The sequence below is a fragment of the Theobroma cacao genome, chromosome 5, assembly GCF_053813885.1.
Source record: "Theobroma cacao isolate CCN51 chromosome 5, ASM5381388v1, whole genome shotgun sequence".
NCBI lineage: Eukaryota > Viridiplantae > Streptophyta > Magnoliopsida > Malvales > Malvaceae > Theobroma > Theobroma cacao.
This window is the reverse complement of record NC_142643.1, coordinates 29306593-29312627: the sequence shown is the minus strand read 5'-3', so window position 1 is coordinate 29312627 and position 6035 is coordinate 29306593. Positions and strand designations below refer to the sequence as shown.

General features: G+C 31.8%; 1 long non-coding RNA gene across 2 annotated transcripts; it reads left to right on the top strand.

The window, feature by feature from the left end:
* Positions 1–360: 360 nt before the first annotated feature.
* On the top strand, positions 361–4399 carry LOC148762535 (uncharacterized). Of its 2 annotated transcripts, XR_016026503.1 has the most exons (4): positions 361–488; positions 1137–1220; positions 2090–2148; positions 4345–4399. It is a non-coding gene; the product is annotated as an uncharacterized LOC148762535 (long non-coding RNA). The 2 variants fall into 2 exon arrangements; XR_016026502.1 differs by lacking the exon at positions 4345–4399 and having other exon boundaries at positions 2090–2625.
* The last annotated feature ends 1636 nt before the right edge of the window (positions 4400–6035 follow it).

Here is a 6035-nt window from a genome sequence, read left to right as displayed (position 1 = left end):
ATCATTCGGAATCGAAAATTTAATTTTTTGAAAGGATTTTGATCAAATTTAATTATTTGGAGTGTGAAATGAGTATGAGGAGCGAAAATTATGCATTATGGAAAATTTTCAATTTTTAGGGTAAAAATGTAATTTTTGAAAAGTTTGGGGGCAAAAGTGTAATTTTGAAGAATTTGCTCCACCAAAACTTTGGAAAAATCTGGAAATATCACTTAAGACTTGGATAAGTGAAAGGGAATGCATGGTGAAAGAAAATAGGACAAGTGGATGGCTAGAAAAAAGAAATGAATTAATAAAATATTTAAAATATGAATAAAATAATATTATTTCATTAAACAATAAAAATGCATAAAAAAAATCAGCCCACCCATTCTTCTTCTTCAACATTCGGCCAAGCAAGAAATAAGAGAGAGAAAGGAGAAAACAAAACCCTAGAGAGAGAAAATCAAAGAAAAAGTGTGAATTTTCAAGGAAATTAAGTGAAAAAGGTGAGATTTTTTCTATTAAGCTTGAGTTTTCTTATTCCCAAGCATTTCTCTTTATTTTCCATGATTAAATCACATGTTTTCATGATGAATTCAATTCTGAAAAAATGGGTTAGGAGAGAGAAAGTTGTTGGATTTATTTGATTTTAATTTATGTTAGTGTTTTTAGTTAGTTTAGCATATTTAGAAACAAAACAACAAGAAAAGAATTTATTTTCTCCCCCAACCATTAATGGCTGAATTTACCATGTAGTGAGTGAGGATGAGTTTGATTTTATTCTAGGAGAATTGGTTAAGGAATAATGAATTATGAGCCTAGAAAAATAATGGGAATTTTCGGAGCAAAAATACGAATTTTTACCCACTAGGGGTATTTTCGTAATTTACTATTGGGACTGATAATTTGCATCACACTGAGGGACATTAAGTTAATTTGGTTGCAATTGAGGTATAGAAACTGAAAAGAATTAAATTGGAGTTTAAACGAACCCGTTAGGAATTTAATCGGGTGATAAGACAAATTAGGCTAATACCGGATTTAGATAGTTACCAGTGCATTTTTGCATTCCATATCATGCATTGGTAGTCCAAATTAGTTTAATTTTGATTTAGTACCAACTTAGTGAATTCTCGATTTTGTACTGTGTCAAGGTGGTGAGTCCTCCAATAAAGGCAAAAAAATTACATCCGAGGACCAGTAGACAGAGTGCTTCGAAAGTCTGCATTCTAGACATTGTGAGTAAACTTATTATCGTCTTAATTATCTAGAGTAGTTTTATACAACTATGTGATTTTATGAAAAATGGGTTTAAATGGTAAATTGTTATATTTTAAGGGAAATTGTGATTTTATAAAATGATTTTATAAATTTTCTGAAAAATCGAATATTGGTTTTGAAAATAGAGTAATTGGAGACTGCTAGTTTGTGTTGCAAATTTATGGTTCTGAATTGAATGGCTTATGACAATAAATGAGCATGAATGGCTAAACTGATTTTGGTGTTATAATTATTTATACTGTGTATTCAGCCTTGAAAGGCTAGGTTGTGATAAATTGCCATGACATGCTAGAATGAATTTTATTGATTGGTGGATTATATATTAATTATTTACTGCAGAGGGGGTTCCGTGGACCAGCCTATTAGAGGGGCACGGTAAACTCCATTATATTATTACCTCGAACGGAGAGGCGCGTAGGGTATCTCCTAGGGTATAGCTTAGGGTTCACTTCACGCCAAACCACCACGTGAAGGGGAACTCAGCCAACGCCAAGGAACGGCTGTATTTTTTTTCAAACAAAAATATATTTTAAGTGTACACAAAATTTTAACAGCCTTGGCGGACTCGGTTAGATGCCCTGCGCAAGGTATCACCGAGTATGAGTTTTGGCACGAGCCAAAGTTTTAAGAAATTCATAAGCCAAGTTGATTACTCGATTTTTATGGATTGATTTTATTTGGTTGAAATGAGTTGAATGGTAATGAAATTACAGTATGATGATTTATTTTAATTGTCTTCATTTACTCGACTTTAGATAGTTTAGATGGTATCTGTTTACTCGCTGGGATTTTATAATCTCACCACCCTCATTTCCTCACATTTCAGGCTCAGGGAATTTCGTAGTTAGCTGACTTGAACAAGGACCTTCATTTGGACTCGAATCGGTAAAAGTTGTAGGTTTTCAGCTTCCGATGCATTTTGGATAGATATGGGCCCACGTGTCACTGTAAAAGAAATTTTATGCTTTGGTTATTTGCTTTATAGTATATATGAATATAATTATCTTTTACGCTATAAGAATTATGTACCGATAGTTTTATGAAAATTATTTTACAAGAAAATAGTTTATTTTATTGAATATTTTTATCATATTCAAATGGTCAAATTTTCACTTCAAATGAACGTTTTAGATACTTAATTTTTTTTAATCATTAAATATATATTTTCGGCTTACCTACTACATTTTTAGCAAGTTTCGAGGTTTTCGATAAAAATGACGAAAATGCCCCTGTGAGCAAAAAAAAAAAAATGTTATGTTATAATTTGGAAATGATTTGTAATCCTTCGTATTTTGATTATTTGATAACTATTGCTCACCGGGGAAGTGCGAAAGCTGATACGAGAGCCTTGCGAGGTTTCGATCGACATTCAGGGTGAAGAATGTTTGTCGAGGCTTCGCGGCGGTTGTCACGGGCTCGATGGGGAGTTCCGGGTAGTGACAATTGATCAGTCTCGATAGTAAATTACGAAAATACCCCTAGTGGGTAAAAAAATCGTATTTTTGCTTCGAAAATTTCTATTATTTTTTAGGCTCATAATTCATCATTTCTTAACCAATTCTCCTAAAATGAAAATCAAATTTATCCTCACTCAACACATGATAAATTCGGCCATTAATGATTGTGGGAGAAAACAAATTCTTTTCTTGTTGTTTTATTTCTAAATATGCTAAACTAACTTAAAACACTAACATAACTTCAAATCAAATTAATCTAACAACTTTCTCTCTCCTAACCCGTTTTTCAAAATTGAATTCATCATAATAACTCAATATTCAACCATGGAAATCAAGAACAAAAGCATGGGTAAGCTAGGTATCAAGGAGAACTAAAGAAATTCTAACTTACCTAGCTTGTTTATTTGATTTCTTCACTTTTTCTTTAAATTTTTACCTAGGTTTTCTTGTTTTTTTTCCTTTGTTCTTCCTCTCTTTCTCTCTCTTCCTTGCTTGGCCGGCCATATGGAGAAAATGGGCTGATTTTATGCCTTTTTAATAAGAAACAATAAAATAATAAAGGTATGACACATGTCATTTTCTTATTGGTCTATTTTTAAAATTTTAAAATTTTAATCCTTTTTATCTCCACCACACAATTAGTCAATGGTCAAAATGAGGATAAAGGAAGACCATGTGCTGGAAAAATGTCCTGGTGGTGGAAAATTACAATTTTGCCCCTGGGGTGGCAAAATTACCATTTTACCCTTTTACTCCAAATTATACCGAAATTAAAATTTTTCACTTCTAAACCTCAAATCTTACTCCAATAAGTCAAATGGGGCAAAAAAAAAAATCTTTTCTAAAATTTTCATTTTGTCCCCAGGTGGCAAATGACCATTTTGCCCTTAGATAGCGAAAATTTCGATTTGACTCCAAATTGATCCTCGAACTCTGAATCACCATATTAAATCATTATGGGACTTTAAAATTCTTAATTTCATCGTAAATTCTCTATTTGATCTAGTTTGAGGCTTAAATCAACTTTATTGTACCTCTAGGTACAATACCGGCTTTTGTAAATTTTTCGGGACTCTCTTAGCATGAAAACATGCTATCCATCACATGTATGTCATGATAAATATTTTTATAGAGTCAGGCTTGTCATCTTCTCCCCCACTTGGATCAACCATATGATTTTTCTTCTTGATTGACTTCGACATCAGGCTAAATATTAATATTTTAATATTATTTTATTAATAAAATATTATTTTATTTTAAAAATTTTATCTTGTCTCCTTGGTACCCAAAATACCTCATTATGCCTCACTTTTGGAATATTTTATCCTAAACTACTCATTTAGTCTTTTATCACTTTTAAACATTTTAATTGACCTCAATTTGCATTCGATCAACTTTATTTATCAAAGTATGGGGTATTTCAATGAAAGTCATAAGCCTTAATGAGAAATTAAATGAAATACAACTGTTTGCATGGGTTGTGATGAATTTTCAAATTGTGAAATACGTAATGTGATGGGATATTTTGATTGTCTCATTTTACTCGGCTTTAGCTGATTTAAATGATGTTTGTTTACTCACTAGGATTTTATAATCTGACCACCCTCATTTTCACCAATTTCAGGTTCAGAATAGACTGTAGATAGCTAATATCGTCGAGGACTACAGTTGGACTTGCATCATCCAAAAACTATAGGTTCATTTTTTTGATACTTTTGGTCATTCGTGGGCCCACATGTCACTGTAAATTAAATCTTATACTTTGGTTATCTGTATTACAATATGAATGAATTTATTTAGCTTTTAAGCTATAAAAATTATTTACCGGTAACTCTATAAATATTATTTTATAAGAAAATAGAATATTTTATTGAATATTTTTGTTATATTCAAATAGATATAGTTTCGCTATAAATGAATGTTTTGGACATCTAAATTCATTTTTGATTATGAAATATGTGTTTTTCACTCGTATACTACATTTTTAACTGGTTTCGAGATTAATGTGGAAAAATGACCAAAATGTCCCTGTGAGATAAAAAATTATTTTTCTATTGTTTTGATTTGGAAATAGTTTATATCCTATCAAAACATGTTATTTTACAACTGTTGATCACAGGGGATGTGAGAAAACTGATATTAAAGCCTTGTGAGGTTTCGATCGGCATTCCGGAAGATGAATGTTTACCGGGACATCGCGACGATTGTCACGGGCTCGAGGAGAGTACCGGATCGTGACAAAAGTGAAGTTAAGGTTATTGTTGGTGGTTAAGCTCATACAATCTACACTTAATATTTTATAAGACAATCATTGCTAGGGCAGCCTTCAAATAACAAACTCTTGCTTTACTCCTGTTTATTATACATCCAATAGTACGACTGTCATTGAGGTAGTCCCTTATAAGGCAAGATCCAAATACAACTCTTTATGACTCATATAATGTTGTCAAGATTCTAGTAGAAATCCTTTAACTACAATGATACCACCAAGACTTGCAATAGGCATTAGTAGCACTTAACATTCTTTTGCAATGCATTCCACGTCTCAAAGCCCACTACTAAGATCATCATTTGGCATTTGTGTAATACCCTGCACTTTGATAAGGTAACTAATGAAACTTATCGGAAGCCAATTGAGGTTAATTAGAATGTTTAAAAGTGATGAAAGGTTAAAGGAATAGTTTGGAGAAAAATATTTCGCACGCGAAGAAATAACAATTGAATAATAACTTCTTTATAGAGGATGAATTAGTGAGATAAAAAGGTGATTCGAAAGTGAATCCGGGCATAATAAGACATTTTGGGTGCCAAAGAGACATGAGAAAAAATTTTAGAATAAAATAATATTTTATTAATAAAATAATAATAAAATATTAATATTTTATTCAGTGTTGAAATTTTTCATGAAGAAGGAGAATATGGTCAATCTAAGTGGGGGAGAAGAAGAACAAAAAAATTTCGAAGAAAAATGACGTTAAAGGGGCTTGCGTGTCTTTATTAAATAAAGCTAGCGCAGGTAAGTAAATATTTAAATATTATGGTGATACCGCGTTGAACTATAAACTTGATATTTTGTTGGCACAAGTGTTAAGGAAGAAAAATAGAAAGAAATTAGAATTAAAAGATTGTAGGAGGACTAAATTAAAAACGGTGAAAACCTTGGAAGGCAAAATGGTAATTTTACCATTAGAGCTTTGACCCTTTATCCTTATTCCATGGCTGGCCATCATATTCAAGGCATCATCTTCCATCTTCTTCTCCTCCTGACGCCATTTTTGTTCCTTCACCAAAAAAATGAAGAATTTTCATTTTCTT